Genomic DNA, 17,318 nt, shown 5'->3' with positions numbered 1-17,318 from the left:
CGGGAGGTATACAGTGTTTTTTGCAGTTTACTGTTATTTTCTCTCTGCTTATTTCGGTTTCGGTTTATTTAGCCTTTTTTTTCAACCGGATCTATACCTTTCATTTCTGTGTATGCTCTTTGCCCTGCGACTCTGTGCGATCTGGGCAAATTAGAAACAGAAAGGAAGGATTTTTCTCATGCGTATGCTCTTTTCCCTGCACCTTAGTGTGATCTCGGAAAATCAGAAACATTGAGAAAAATATTTAGTTTTTCGGCTAAAGCTAACTTTGAGATTTTTTTTTTTAAATTTCTAGTTTTTTGGCTAAAGCTAACTTCGAGCCGCAAGGTTCGTTTTTCTTTGCATATTCGTGTTGGGTTTTGTGTTTTGTGTTTTGTAGGGAAAAAGAGCTTTCTCAAGGCAAGCACGCAAACCAAGGCCCCCCCCCCCTCTCTCTCTCTCTCTGTCTCTCTCTCTCTCTCTCTCTGATCTAGGTGGATATTGGTGGCCACCTGCCAAGTCCACCTGGACCCCCACCATTGTCTTTCTCAGCATTTTCAGTTTCCTTAATTGTAGCACAACTTACTATTTTTAGCAGTTTTTCGGGTCCTGAACTTCCGGAGTTGTTTTGAGGCCCTAAACGACGTTTTTTAGGGAATCCGGGGGCAACACGAGTCCATGGAATGGACTGTGTTGCCCGTTCCAACAATGATAGTGCTCGGATAGATCTTTCTAATGAGCTATTGTACGCGTCAAACGGAGATCATATGCCAAAGTTACGACCCCGAGAAGTTGATGTACCAAATTATCCCCAAACGGGGCCCACAGTTTGGCGTTTCATCTCCTAGGGTTAGGTTTTGGAATGTTAAGGGTTTTTCCATTGTTTCTCAACAATAAATAGGCCTTCGAGCCTCATTGTAACACAGTTCAGAGGCATGTAGCCATCACATCTCTTCTCAGAGATAAGCTACCATCGCCCTAGCTAGTTTATTTCCATTTCTGTTTGTAAGCATATTTCAGTGTTTTCCATTAATGAAATGAAGTATTATTTCCGCTGCATCTTTGTGTATATGGTTATCTCTGTAATTTGTTGCGTTCCTGTTTAAATCTGGATCAGTGGTATCAGAGCGGTCTGTTTTTTCTCTGTTTTTCTTTGCATGTCCCCAACAAGGTCGGAATATAAGGAGTTAGGGCTTGAACTGGTTGAACCTTTGCAAGACCAGCCTCGCAAATCTCGACGGCCTCCCATGGCGGACGAGAAGAAAGACGAGGGGGCAGGAGATCCCATCAAAATCTTGCTCGAAGAAGCGCTTGAGCGACAACGGAACGCGATGATGGACAGCTTTGCGCAGATCCTTCAGCGGCTACCCAGAAGCGGCGCATCGGCTTCCAGCAGCTCCTCTGGAAACGCCACACCCTTTAAGGTACAAGTTAATTTTGAAATCCCCATATTTGAGGGTCAGATAGATGCCGATGCCGTAGATAAATGGTTAAATCTGCTAGAGGGTTATTTTTCTGTTCATGAATTTTCGAGTCGGGAAAAGATTGTTTTTGCTCTTCTCAAAGCAGCCCCCCACGTCAAGGACTGGTGGGAAACCTACTGCGAGCAGAAGGATGAAAGTACTGGCTCACTATTTTCAGCCGCACCCACCTGGGATTCGTTCCGGGATGCCATCAAGGAGCAGTACTACCCTGTCGGAAGCTATGAGGATGAATACATAAAGTGGACCATGCTGCGGCAAGGAAGGGACCAAGATGTGTCGGAGTTCACCAATATTTTCCATACCCTTCGCACAAAGTTGGGTATCAAGGATTCGGAGCAACATTTGATACTCAAATACCGTGGCTGCCTGCACAAGTACATCCAGGAAGAAATACAATTCCTAAACATCCCCTCGCTCGGCGCAGCATACCGGTATGCCGTCAAGGTCGAGCAGAAGTTTAAACAAAAGAAGCGAGACTTTGGATCTGCGAATCCAAAGCAGGGGAAAGGTGCCCCTAAACCACAGAACAAAGGACAAAGCCAAGGCGGGACAGCCCAAGACAACCAGCCGAAGCTGCAAGCAAAGAGCAACGCCGCGAAGCCGAGAAAGGACACTGGAAAATGGTGCGAGTTCCATAAGAGCTCCACTCACAACACAAGTGAGTGTCGGGCCAAGCAGTCACTGGTGGCTGAGCTAAAGGTTTCAGAATCAGATGCATGTTCCGACTCTGAGTCAGAACCCGATAAGGGGTATGAAAAAGGGAAGCAGATCATTGATGCGGATCCCAGCGCCACTGTTGCTACCGCAAAGATCCAGAAAAATGAACCCGAAGATCCAGAGGAGGAGGAGCGTCTCTTCCATTCCCAGATGTGGGTAAGGGGCTCCCCGATACAGTTCATTGTTGATAGCGGGAGTCAAAAGAACCTCATTTCGGCAGAGGTCGTGAAGCGGTTGGGCTTACCGACCACAGCACATCCACAACCATACACCATTGGGTGGCTTCACCAAGGGCGAGATCTTCGCGTGAGCCAGCAGTGTTGCCTTCCATACAACATCAAGCCCTTCACGGATGAGGTATTGTGTGACATTGCTCCCCTTGAAGTTTGTGATGTATTACTAGGACAACCATACTTGTGGAAGCGACATGCTGTGTATGAATCAAGGCCCCGTGCTGTTATTATTACATTGGGAAATAAGTTGTTTAGGATACCAGAGGTAGCACCACCTGCCGCCATCTCTTTGATTACTGCAAAACAATGCAGTAAGATCATTTCCAAAACCAGGAAATTTGTTTTCCTGATGATACGCCCTCAAGGGAAGAAGAAGACAGTGGCCGCGGCCTCCAAACGGGGTCCCTCTGCACGGCAGCTACAGATGGACAAGATTGTGGAGGAGTACGAAGACATCTTCACCTCCCCGGCAGGGGTTCCTCTGCACTGTCAAGTCAAGCACTCCATCGATCTGACCCCAGGTGCGCCACTACCCAATGGACCAATTTATCGGCGCTCCGTTCTGGAGAACAATGAAATCAAGAGGCAGATTCAGGAGCTCCTGCAGAAAGGTCACATCCGTCCGAGTTCTTCGCCCTGTGGGAGCCCGATAGTGTTGGTACAGAAGAAGGATGGGACGTGGAGACTCTGTATTGACTATCGGGCGCTGAACAAGATCACTGTCCGTAATAGGTACCCGATCCCGTGGATTGATGACCTCCTAGACCAACTAAAGGGGGCAAAATATTTCAGCAAGATCGATCTGAAGTCAGGATATCACCAGGTACCAATTGAACCCTCAGATGTGTGGAAGACTGCCTTCAAATCCAAGGAGGGTCTCTTCGAATGGTTGGTCATGCCTTTCGGATTGACGAATGCTCCTGCAACCTTTATGAGGCTAATGGATGACATCTTGCGGCCATTCACCAACTCCTTTGTAGTAGTATACTTGGATGACATTTTGATCTTCAGCCAGAGTTGGGAAGAGCACCTCCAACACATCCGACAGGTTCTCCAAACACTGCGGCAACACAAGCTATGTGCCAATTTGGAGAAATGCACTTTTGGCATGACCGAGGTTCAGTATCTGGGATACATCATTGATGAACAGGGGGTGCATGTCGATCCAGCCAAGGTCCAAGTCATTCGGGATTGGCCCTCTCCAACCACTCTAACAGAGCTCCGCAGCTTTCTAGGTCTTGCCAACTTCTACCGCAGGTTTGTGTTGGGATTTTCTCATATTTCTTGGCCCTTGAGTCAAGTCACCAAGGGCGGGGCGAAAGCAAAATTCTTTTGGTTTGAATCTCAACAGAAGGCATTCAGGGAGTTGAAGGATCGCCTCTGCACGGCACCAGTGCTCGCGTTACCAGATTTACAACAACCATTTGAGGTCGAGACAGATGCCTCTGACTATGCTATTGGGGCAGTCCTTACTCAACATGGACATCCAGTGGCATATCACAGTGAAACACTTTCAGACACAGTCCGGAAGTACCCCACTTATGATAAAGAGATGTATTCCATTGTACAGGCCTGCCGACAATGGAAGCATTACATTTTGGGGAAGGAAACGGTCATCCACACAGACCACCGACCTCTGCAGTTCATACAGACCCAAGGGAAATTGCAGAATGATCGCCATCAGAAGTGGTCTACATACCTGCAACAGTTTCACTTGAATATCAAGTATAAAAAGGGCAGCACCAATAATGTTGCAGATTGCCTCAGTCGACCACCGATCATGGCGCTAACCACCGTGCTCAACTCTTGCGGGCACGAGACTTCTGATTGGCCACTTCTCTACAAAAGCGACCCAGAATTCGGCCACACATACCAGACACTCTTGGGGGGTCGGCAGGTTGCAGATTTTCACCTCCAAGATGCCCTATTATGCCACCTCGGTCACCTTTGTGTTCCTTCAAGCGAGCGTGCCAAGATGATTTGGGAAGCACACTACAGTCGGGCTGCTGGGCATTTCGGGGTCGAGAAAACAGTGGCAGTATTGCAAAACTATTTCTATTGGCCGAATCTTCGACAGGATGTTGGGAAGTACATCCGATCATGTACTTCCTGTGCCATTGCCAAACCGACCATTAAGAAGCAAGGCCTCTATACCCCGTTGCCTACCCCTAGTCGACCTTGGGAATCCATCTCCATGGATTACATGTCAGGCCTTCCTTCCACTAAGCATGGAAATGACTGTGTTTTTGTGGTCGTCGACAGGTTCTCAAAGATGGCCATTATGATGGCCTGCAAGAAGAATATCACAGCAGAAGCCACTGCTAAACTCTTCTTTGAACGAGTGTGGGTGCACTTTGGGATCCCACAGTCTATCATCTCAGATCGGGACAGTCGGTTTCTCAGCACCTTTTGGTCCAGTCTCTGGTCAATGCTGGACACCAAACTCACGAAGTCCACAGCCTTCCATCCTCAAACTGATGGCCAGACAGAGGTTGTCAATAGGATGATTGTGCACATTCTGTGCATGTATAACTCAAAGCATCCACGCACATGGGACGAGAGCCTCCCCTACGTTCAGCACAGCTACAACCGAGCTCTTCACAGCTCCACTGGCCATAGCCCTTTTCAGGTGGGTTTGGGATTCCAGCCACTATGCCCCATTGATGTGGCCATGCCACTTGCAGCTACTCACATGAATTCAGCTCATGTCCAGTCCGAAACAGATAAGGCCACCAGCTTCATTGAGCGCATCCAACATATTCGCCAGCAGGTCCATGACATTCTTGAGAAATCAAATGCCAAGTACAAGCAGCGACATGATCAACATCGGGTGCCACACAAGTTTCAGGTGGGCGACAAAGTCTGGTTGCATTTGCAAAAGGAACGCCTTACTTGAGCCTATCGGAAATTGAGACCACTCCGATATGGTCCTTACACCATTACTAAGGCTATGGGAGACAATGCATTTGAGCTCAGCATTCCCCCATTCCTTGGCCTGCACCCAGTATTCAATGTGGACCGCCTTCGGCCATACTTTCCACCATTGCTAGACACATCCAACATTGCAGAACAGCTCAAACCCACAGAATTAAATCCAGATTGCATGGAACAAGCTGCAACTGATCGGATCATGGACACACAGATCAAGAACACTCGCCAACAGAATATCCAACTGTATCGAGTTGTCAAAGCGGGCCAACTCCTTCAGCAGGGCAAGTGGCTCACCAGGGAACAAGTTCAGCAGAAGTTTCCTCATCTCATGGAGGAGCTCAACGCAATGGGGACCATTGCTTCCTAAGGGGGGAGGAATGATCCAGGTGGATATTGGTGGCCACCTGCCAAGTCCACTTGGACCCCCACCATTGTCTTTCTCAGCATTTTCAGTTTCCTTAATTGTAGCACAACTTACTATTTTTAGCAGTTTTTCGGGTCCTGAACTTCCGAAGCCGTTTTGAGGCCCTAAACAACGTTTTTTAGGGAATCCGGGGGCAACACGAGTCCATGGAATGGACTGTGTTGCCCATTACAACAATGATAGTGCTCGGATAGATCTTTCTAATGAGCTATTGTACGTGTCAAACGGAGATCATATGCCAAAGTTACGACCCCGGGAAGTTGATGTACCAACTTACCCCCAAACGGGGCGCACAGTTTGGCGTTTCATCTCTTAGGGTTAGGTTTTGGAATGTTAAGGGTTTTTCCATTGTTTCTCAACAATAAATAGGCCTTCGAGCCTCATTGTAACACAGTTCAGAGGCATGTAGCCATCACATCTCTTCTCAGAGATAAGCTACCATCGCCCTAGCTAGTTTATTTCCATTTCTGTTTGTAAGCATATTTCAGTATTTTCCATTAATGAAATGAAGTATTATTTCCGCTGCATCTTTGTGTATATGGTTATCTCTGTAATTTGTTGCGTTCCTGTTTAAATCCGGATCACTCTCTCTCTCTCTCTCTCAAATTTTTTGTATAGATCAATTGGTTCAAAGCTATTTTAAGAGAGTAGAGGTCTTGGGTTCAAGTCTCCATTTTGTGGGGGCGGATTTTTTCATTCCCGCACATTCGCGCACTTTGCCGGCAACGTCAACAATTTGTTTTTCAAAAAGCCATAACTTCTTCATCCGGAAGCCTTTTTCAGAGCCGTTTTTTTTAAAACTGCCTATTTTTTCGAGATCTATCCATTGGAACACTTACTTTCAGCATCTTCGGCTTCAGTTTTTAAAAAAAAATGGAAAGTCCATGCCAAGTCATTCTTGACAGCACTAACTACTTCCAATGGGTAGCCTACATGGAAGATTTACTTAGAAGTAAAGGTCTCTTCAGAATAGCCACAGACCAAGAGAAGAAGCCAAAAGATGAAGACAAGGCTGCAAAATGGGAAAATAGACAAGATCAAGCACGTGGTTTGATACGGATGTCTATTTCTCCTGATCTTAGATTCCACATTGCAGAACTTGAGACTCCTCATGAAGCAATAGAAAAACTCGCTAAAGTTTTTGGGATTAAAAATGAAATTAGAGCCCATCAACTTGAAAATGAGTTGCTTACTTTGGATCCTAATAATTTTTCTTGCATTGAAGATTTCTTGTCCAAATTCAAGAACCTTAGATATCTCTTGGAAGGTGTTAAAGTTAAGAAAGAAGATGGTAACCTTATTTATTCCATCCTTACTAAGTTGGGACCAGCCTACTCTGTATTTGTTTCCACTTTCCATTCTACAAGGGAAGCTTTCATTTGTCAAGGAAAAGACTACAAGGCCCCTTCCTTTGACTCCTTTTGTGATTCCTTAATAAGAGAACAAGAAAAACTCTTACACCTTGGTCTTCTTAATCTTGGAAACTCTTCCATGAAAGCGTTAGCCGCCCAGCAACAACCAAATTCAAAGAATCCTAAGAAGTCATATCCTCAAAAGAATGGTCCTAAACCAACTCAGCCTCAAAATGAAAGATCATTTCAGCAAAATGATAAGACCAATAAAAACAAATGGAAGAAGACTGATAGACATTGTAACTTTTGTAATCGAGATGGCCACTTAGAATCTAAATGCTTTAAGAAGATGGAAGCCTTGGAAGCCGCAATGAAGAAACATAACATCCATGTGGAGCCTACTTCAACTTCAACTTCCGGAATGGCACTTTCTGCATGTCGTTGTCAATCATCTCAGTCTGGTTATGCATTAAATGTATCTTCTTCTTCTTCTCATTCTCATGAGTGGCTCATTGATTCTGGAGCCTCTTATCACATGGCCAAAAACCAAGCCATGTTTTCTTCTTTAAATGATTGTAACACCAAAAATATATATGTTGGTGATGATAGATCTCTTAATGTTGTAGGGACTGGAACTGTTCATCTAGACAATGGTCAGTTTAATGATGTATTATGTGTTCCAACCTTATCCTGCAACCTTCTATCTGTCTATCAGATAACTCATTCAGGTGAAGGTAAAATTGTTGAATTTTCACCTCATGATGTTGTAATCAAGGATCTAAAAGATCCTAAACAGATTCTAGCTACTGGTCTTGCTGATGATTCCACAAGGTTGTATAAGTTTCACAACTTTGGGTCATCAAATCTTCCCTCAGTATTTGTTGCTCATAATGATGAAGTGAGCAAACTTTGGCATGAGCGATTTGGTCACTTAAACTATCGCTCCCTTCAGCATCTATGTAAAGAAAATATGGTGACAGGTCTTCCTATGGTATCTTGCAGAGATGGTGTTTGTTCCGGATGTGTACTCGGAAAACATCATCGGGACAGTTTTGACAAACGTGCCTCTTGGCACGCCTCAGCCCCTTTACAGCTTGTGCACAGTGATTTATGTGGTCCTCTTCCTGTTGCTTCATTCTCTGGCTGCAAGTACTTCTTAACTTTCATTGATGATTTCTCCAGACGCACTTGGGTATACTTCTTAAAACTCAAGAGCGAAGTATTTAACACATTTTTGGCCTTCAAAGCCTTTGTTGAAAAACAATCTGGACATCAAATTCTTAAGCTAAGAACTGATAATGGTGGAGAATATGTTAAAAACACATTCATCAACTTTTGCACCGAAAATGGAATTCAAATGCAACATACTGTTCCATACACTCCACAACAAAATGGTGTAGCTGAAAGGAAAAATCGCACCTTAAAGGAAATGGCTAATTGTATGCTGCAATCTAAAGGACTTAGTCTTAGTTTTTGGGCCGAAGCAATTAATTGTGCAAATTATATAATCAATCGCACTCCTACTAAGGTTCTAGAGAATATCACTCCAGAAGAAGCTTTGAGTTCCATTAAACCAGATGTAAGTCACTTTCGTGTGTTTGGAAGTGAAGCATGGGCCCATATTCCAGATGAAAAGCATAAAGCTTTAGAACCTAAGAGTGAGAAATGTACTTTTGTTGGATATTCTGAAGATGTAAAAGGTTATCAACTTATTCCATTTAAGTCCAAAAATGTTATCATTAGAAGAGATGTAAAATTTGATGAAAATAAATCGGCTTGCGAGCCTAGTCCGGCGGATGTGCCACCTCTTCCTATCTCTTCTACTTTTGAAAACATTTCTTCTTCAGATGATGAAAGCGAGGATGATAATCCTCCCCCACCTTCTCAGGATCCTCAACTTCCAAGATGGGTCCGTGCTACTCGGGATGCAGCAGGTGATCTTGCCGGTGATCCTACAGATCAGCAACGTACACGTTCTCAGTTTGAAAGAGCCTCTTCTTTACTGGCTCAAGCTCCAGTAAATCATGATCCTGACACTTTTGCAGAAGCTTCAGGCCATCCACATTGGGAAGCATCTATGAATGAAGAATATCATTCATTGATGACAAATGATACATGGGATCTTGTTCCTCTACCAAAGGGACACAAACTTGTTAGATGTAAATGGGTTTACAGAACCAAGTATGGACCAGATGGGAAAGTTGATAAACATAAAGCTCGTCTCGTTGCTAAGGGCTTTTCACAGGTTGAAGGCATTGACTACACTGAAACCTTCTCCCCTGTTGCCAAAATGAACTCTATCCGCCTTGTTCTTTCCCTTGCTGCCTCTTTAAAATGGGAAGTCCATCAGATGGATGTTAAATCTGCCTTCTTGCATGGGGACTTGCAGGAATAAATCTATATGGAACAACCCATTGGCTTCATACAAACAGACTCCAGCCTTGTTTGTCGACTTAAGAAATCCCTTTATGGCCTCAAGCAAGCTCCTCGGGCTTGGTATGCCAAAATGGATAGCTTTCTTTTAGAATCTGGCTTTTCTAGGTGTCATTCTGACAATACTGTCTACACCAAGAAAGTGGGCAACTCTCTTATCATCCTTGTTCTTTATGTTGATGATCTTATTCTTACTGGTAGTGATCCCAACCTTATAAACCATGTGAAGTCTAGCCTTAAAAAGAAATTTGAAATGACAGACTTAGGACACTTACACTATTTTCTCGGTTTTCAAGTCTTGCAATCCAAGGAGGGTATTTTCCTTTCCCAGTCCAAGTATGCTTGTGATATTCTTCGTCATTTTCACATGGAAGACTGTAAGACAGCCCCTTCTCCCTTTCAGTCTGGAGTCAAACTTTCAGTCTCTTGTACTTCTCCTGAAGTTGATGCTACCTTATACCGTCAACTTGTAGGAAAACTCTTGTATTTAACCCATACTCGTCCTGATCTTTCCTTTGTTGTTGGCCTTGTTGCTCGTTTTATGCAAAACCCCCGTGAAAGTCATTGGAAAGCAGCTAAAAGAATACTTCATTATGTTCGAGGTACAGTACAGTTTGGGATTCATTACAGTGCCAAAGCAGCTCCTCTGTTAGTTGGTTTCACTGATTCTGATTGGGCTGGTGACCCTGATGATCGGAAGTCTACTGCCGGTTATGTCTTCACTCTTGGTTCAGGACCTATTACATGGGCTTGTAAGAAACAGGCTGCCATTTCTCTTTCGTCAGCAGAAGCAGAGTATCGTGGTGCCGTGGAAGCTAGTAAGGAAGCCTTGTGGCTTCGTCAGATCCTATCAGAGTTTGGCTTTGAGCAGCAGCATCCAACCACACTTTGGTGTGATAATCAAAGTGCCATTCAGCTATGCAAAGATCCAGTCCATCATCAGCGCAGCAAACACATTGAACTACACATGCACTTCATCAGAAAGCTCATTCATGACCATGTTCTTGAAGTGCAATATTGTTCAACAGATGATTAGGTTGCAGACATCTTCACAAAGGCTCTCACAGAGGCGAAGTTCACTAAACTTAGATATATGCTTGGAGTTCAGGAAGTTGTCACTAAGGGGGGATAGGCTCTAGTGCCTCCTTCCTTCTCCTATTGTGTCATATTTGTAAATCCTTCAATCCTATCCCAAGTTGTTCTTAAGGGGGGATGTTAGGATATTCCGACACATAGGAAATAGTTAAGTTCAACTTGGTCTAGTATAGAGTTAGGTATAGAGTTAGGTAAAGTGTGTTTCTTTACCGTTGTACATTTTGTAACTTACAATCCGACGGTCACGATATGTAGTGATCCGACGGTTCATTCTCTCCTCGGTATTACCGACACTTGATCCGTGGCTTGACACCCGATTGGTCCATGAGTTCTATTTAAAGCGCATGGAGGGTCATTGTTCGGGTAATCCGTGCATGAGAGAAGCTTATGTAAATTTTCATTCTTTGATTAATAAATTGCCTGTAGTACCTGTTGAGTCTTGAAAATGTCATTCATTTGCATTATACTTTCACTATTATGTCCATTATATCACCTCCATTTCACTACTATGTCACCACATTCATCCCACTTTCATTATCATTGGGCCACCTTTATGTTTTTCCAATCTTTATTATTTCTAAGCCTTTTAAGTGAATTTGTGGTTAAACATTAGAAAATAATGTGCATATGCTTATACCTAACAAATGGGTTGAGATTGTTGACATGTGTAGGTTGAAAGGAGGCTTCTAGAAGACCCTTATGTGGCACTCTAAGGCCAAATTCGAATTTGGTTGGAAAGAATCATGGGATCATGAGGATATGTGTCACATCTCCTAATTGTATTGTAACTCTAAAAAGACATGTGTCTTATCAGTTCCTATTTTGATTAGGACTCTAGAGGTAGAGGGAGAGATTCATGGACTATCATTAATGAGATGGCTCTCATCTTTTTGTATAAATAGGAGATCTCTCTCCTTCATTTGCTAGTCTTTCCTTTAGTCTTTGCTTAGTCCTTTTAGCTTGTTAGTCCCATGGCTTTTGAAAGCTTTTGTACTTTGTACTTTTGAAGAAATTGAATAAAGCTTTGATGTTCTCAACATGGAAGGAGATGTGAAGTAGATGTCATGGAGCATATTAGGATGGAAGTAGAGTAGATTTCATTTTGTAAATATTGCTTTGTAGAATGTAAGGTAGATTAGATTTTCATTCATGCAATTTTAATTTATGCAAGTGTGTTTAATTTTGCTTTGATTTCATAGGTGGTAGGGGGCCCCTGCCTTGTACAGATGTCTTTACTTTATTTTCTTGTATTTCTTTTTCTGATTTTCATGTATATTAATGTACAGTTTGAATTACTGCATTTTATTTTCTTTTTAACAATGTATATTATTGTACATAAATTGCTTTCAAGTTGATTGTAGATTAGTGATGCACATAGCCTTTTAATGAACTAATGACGTGATAGAATCATCTTGTCCTTTTGCTGAAGCAGCAAGGATACTGGGTCTCATATTCATTCTTTCATTATTTGATTATTGCATTTTATTTCGATTGAACTAGTCGCATTAAACACTTTAGAAAAGCAACAAGAACAAAACCCCAAAAACAACATAAACTATAAAGCAACGAAGTAAGAGAAAGGTTAACTAAGCACATATAGTGCACCACACTTCATCAGTTTACGATACCCGGATTGATAATTTATGTAGAGCAATTTAAGACGTTAAATTGACTAGACAGTACCCACGTTGGGACAGGTTGTGGACTGTTTCCCTCTTTGAGAGTTTTAACCACGTCAAAAATACTGGTGTATTGATCTGTGATCTAGTTGTGAGCGGTGTCCTTTTGGTATTCTTTCTGAGGAACTTACCCTGTAAATTCCTACAGTAGAGTCAAAGCAGCATAATACCATCAAAGCATAGAGATTTATAATCATAAATAATATAGGATCAAATGTATATTAACCATACAAATGCATATATCAATACAAGATTCAGAGATATACAAGAATATGGAGGAAAAATCAAATATCTTTATTGATAGAAGTAGTAGAAGAGAGGATTAGAACCCATTGGTCTAACCCAGCACCATCCTCCCAGCATGAAAGCTCTCTTCACCTCATACAAAGCAAGATCACCCATCAATGTCTTCAACGAGAAACCAACAACAGTTCCTTGCAAATTCCAAAATTCTAGCCTTTGGATCTCTTGGATGAGGGATCCATATATAGATGTTTATAGGAGATTGAGTCAGCTTCTGGGATTTTGATTAGTGTCATTTCATTGATAATTCTTGGTTCCACTTGGAGATTTCAGACCTCTTACTCAACCCTGGGCGAATTCAGAGAGGCAAGTGTCATATGAGTAGTTTGTAGAAGATTCTTTGGGTTTCCACCTAGCACACTGCTTCTGCCATTTATCTACTCTCGCTCATCACACCCTACAGAAGGGCTTTCCAGTATGAATCGCACCCCCCATGTGTAATAGGTGAGATGCATCACACCTTATTCATGGAGCAGCCTGTATGGTCCAGTTTTGACTAGTTCTGAATAATTTTTCCTAGAGAACTTCTAGGAGATGATGCAATTAGCTGACCTTGTTCCTTTAGGGTATGAAACAATATTTTTAGGGGTTTAGAAGCCCTTGGTTTATGGACATATGTGATTGGGGTTGCAGTGCCCAAATACATCTATAATAGTTTCCCCCTAAAGCATGAGGTCGTAAATCCTTTTTATGTCGGGTGAAATGCTTTTTAATGAGGATCCAAGGTTTTTCGAACTGGAAGGTGACTTGTAATAAGATAGAATACAATACGTTATTTTCACAATAATTTCATGATCTAGCTGAGGCAGGCATTCCCATGCTCAGATTTATAAATTCATATTCATGTACATAAGACAGACAATCATCTGTGTGGCAGACTGAGGATTCTGGTAGAGCCATCATCCTTTAGTTTGGATGATTATTTGTGCAGTTGTGATGTACATTTAATGTCTTTATTTTCCTGAATATATCGTAGACTGGATGGATGAAGCTAGATCCAAGGTCTTCAAACTTGTTCAATCTTTGCCCAAAGTAGAAGTCGATCCACGTGAAAAGATGTTCTCATGTCGAACACGGAAAGACATCACTTGATTACTAGCCAATGATGTAAGCTGTTAACAGGTGCGAGAGGAATCACCGATAATGATGATGAACCTCAAGGTATTGTAGTAAAATTCATGTGGTGTGAACACATGAGCTAATGTCAAACACCACATAAAATCTCTCGGTCAAAGGCCATTGATGTAAACCTGTCGCCAGAAGTGAGAAACTTTCCATTGAGGCATGAAAGCTTCAAAGTACTGAAAGGGTTGTCCCTAAGTCAACTTCTTGGATAATGAGCTAATGTCGACAAGAAGTGACCCATCGTAGGAGGGCCTTAATGAATCCCACATCTATTACACGAAATAGAGAAAATCATTTTGTGGAGATGAAAATGATCTGATGATACAAGGTTTAGGGTGGCAGTCATGAAAAATGGAGAGTGAAGGTATTGCAGCAGATGAGATGTTGGCTAGGTTGGTGAATTCTCTGAGCGACTTCTCTTGAACATATCGGAGACACTAAAATGGATTGGTAGCATTAACCCCAAGGTGGATGGTATGGTGGACCAATGGTGATATGACTAGTGAATGGAATAACCCAACCCGACTCAATCATGGTGATAGAGTGAAAGTGTCACGTTCAAGAGTGACCTGCAACCAATGAAGCTATTCAAGTTTTCTTCCCTTTTTCCCCAGTCATTGCTGACCAGTACCTCTTTATTTTTGTCAAGCTTGAGGAGGATAACGCATGCTTGTTCTATAAGTTTCCCTACGGGCAAACCCGTTGCTATGTTTTAACGAGCCTAGCGATAGTGAAACTCGATCTTGTTTGCATGGACAAGTTTGTCGCTATTGTTTTAACGAGTTTAACGACAAAGATAACTCGGTCCATTTTAATTTTAGAGAGTCTAAAAAGGGACATAAAGGCAACTCTAGTGGTCCTTTTTTGTAATGTAATCCCTTAAGTCTGAAAAAGTGTAAAATAATACAAAAGTGATGACTTTTCGATAGTTTTAACGAGCCAAACAAGACAAGCGCTCGATCTTTTTGTTTAATAATCCCTCGGGTCCAAAAAGATTAAAATCTAGAGGAGGGATAGCACTCCAGTCACTTTAACAATTTGGAGAGGCCAATTTCTTGGCAATATTTTCATATTGTACGAGTAAGATGAAAAGAGCTTAAAGGAGACTCGTTTTTTGAGGAACGAGTTATGTTTTTGGATAGCAACTAGTTCCAATGCCCCCAGTACATAATGTACAACATCACTGAATTAATCATCAGATGATGTAGGTATGGTAGGGATTGGGGGTAATACCTCGTGATGATCCACACTATCAAAATGGTCAGAGTTCTTCTTAATCTTTGATGATGTAGAAGATATCATATGACAAGTTTCCACTATGGCCACTTCCACCAAATTACTCGAAGGCGGAAGGGAAAGAGTACCCATTAAGGAAGGGTCTTTTAGGAGACCTACTCTGATATTTTGAAGCGATATAGAGCATCTATGGATCCATGGAATGCTTCTGGTAACTTTTGAACTGTTGGGGAGGAAGGTTAGTTGGTCAATGATTGTAATTCCGCCTTGGAAGGGGAATGCAATCTTTCTAAAATATGTTGACACAACAACAGCCATAGCATAAATCCAAGGCCTTCCTAGCAAGATATTGTAGTCAAGGTTTCCATCAATGACCTCAACTTCAATTTCTACTATCTTTCCCCCCAGTTCGACTTGCAAGTTACTTAGTATCCCCTACGGTGTATGTTCTTCCATCGAACGTTTTTAATGTCATTGATGATCATGACAAGGGTGGAGAGCCTAAAGTTTTCCAGCAACTCATTGACATAATACAGGTAGATGCCCCCTCATCAATGATTGTTCTATGAACAGTTTTGTTGAGGGTTTTTACCTGTATGAGGAAAGGGAGTTGGGTTGGTAATTGAGGTTCATATCCTTTATGATTAAGGGCCACTAGATTGGAATCTGCTGGATCAATCCCACCTATCACTGATAACAAAGCCTAATTTTGGGAGGGGAATTCTGCAGTACCTCAAGTGTCGACATAGTGGATGGCGATTGGGCCAGATCCTCCACTATATTATAATTCTGTGTTGCTCGAGCACGAGGATTAAACATCAATTTATGTACTACTCCCTTAGGCATTTTTTTTGTTAATTCAAGAATGATTGGTGGAACAACTTCCGACGAAGTTGTTGTTGAACTTCTTGGTTGATCTGTAGCCTTGCCATTTGACGATTGTGGATTTCCATAATCTTTATTCCTTGTTGATATCAAAGCATCATTTTTCTGTTTTGAGATGGATAGCATAAGCACTTGGGATGGGGAAGCACGATCACTAGAAACTAGGTTTGTTTCTGGGCTCGGAAATGGATTAGTCAACACCACTTGGGTATTTGAAGTTTTTAAGAATTTCATAACGTTAGCTTTATGTGGACAATATTTTATGAAATGCTCATCATTGCATATGTAACATGGATAACGAGGTTTCTTTTTCCCAATAGGGTTTTCAAAAGATTTTTTAGGAGGTGAATTTTCCTGTTTTTTCTTATTATTTTTCCCTTTCTTCTTTCCCCCTATTTGCTTTGGATTTTTTCCCTTGTCAAACGACATGACATTAACCTCTAAGGCAAGAGGTTCTATATTTGCTTTTTGATTAGAAACTGCAACGGATTTTTTAGATGTAGCCTTTGCGGTTTTCATGCTTGTTGTACCGATCACGCCATCGCCAGCATGAGAGGCCCGGTTTGATTTAGGAGGGGGAGAAATAGAAAATTCTAGTCGAGGAGCGTCAAGAATTTTGTCGTAGAGCATGCCAGACTAAGTATAGATCAAGTCTAAATATTGCGCACAAGAAATGAATTGCTCTTCATTGACAACTCCCCCCTTAGCCACATCTTCTGTAATAGAAGGTAATAATGACTTAATAAACCATTCACCTAGAAGCTAATCAGGAACATATGTTTTTACCATTTTGCAACGACATTGCCACTCATGAATATGATCAAATATGTGAGTGGCTATCATCTGCTTAAAATTTTTAAGAAGATTTGTTCCTGTTTCGTACCTTATGGGTAAGTGAAAATGGGTTAAAAAGGACATGGCAAGGGCACTGAAGTTATCGAATGAAGCTCTAGGCAATTCAATGTACCATTTCTCTGCCGGACTAATTAACGTTCACTGAAAGAGGCAAAGACTAATCAAATCATCATTGAGAGTGTTGGACGAACACCTAGATGAAAGGTCATCACATGATTCAACGGATCTTCACCCGGATTTCCATTGAATTTAGGAATATCTAATGGAAGTTTATGAGGAATCGCCAGCCACCAAGGGGTGTAAGCAATTGGATAATTTTTTAGCCGATTCAGATCTAGTAATTCCAACGTTGCGACGAAAGGAAACTGTTGATTCAGGTTTGGCGAAACGTACCCAGGATAAGATGGGATCGCCTGAGCAGTGGGTCTTTGCATACTAGCATAATGTATTTGATGATGATAACTTTGATAAGGTTGATGGGCATAACCATTGTGATATGATTGATGGTGGCCATTTTGAATATACGGTTGCCCATGACCCGCAAAGCTTTGTTGCTTAGGTCCTCAGTAAGCTTGTTGGAATTACAG

The sequence above is a fragment of the Pinus tabuliformis genome, chromosome 7 (genome assembly GCF_031772625.1).
Source record: "Pinus tabuliformis cultivar Carrire ecotype Pingquan chromosome 7, CPIR1, whole genome shotgun sequence".
Lineage (NCBI taxonomy): Eukaryota > Viridiplantae > Streptophyta > Pinopsida > Pinales > Pinaceae > Pinus > Pinus tabuliformis.
The sequence above is the reverse complement of the archived record's forward strand: the minus strand, read 5'-3'. Positions refer to the sequence as shown.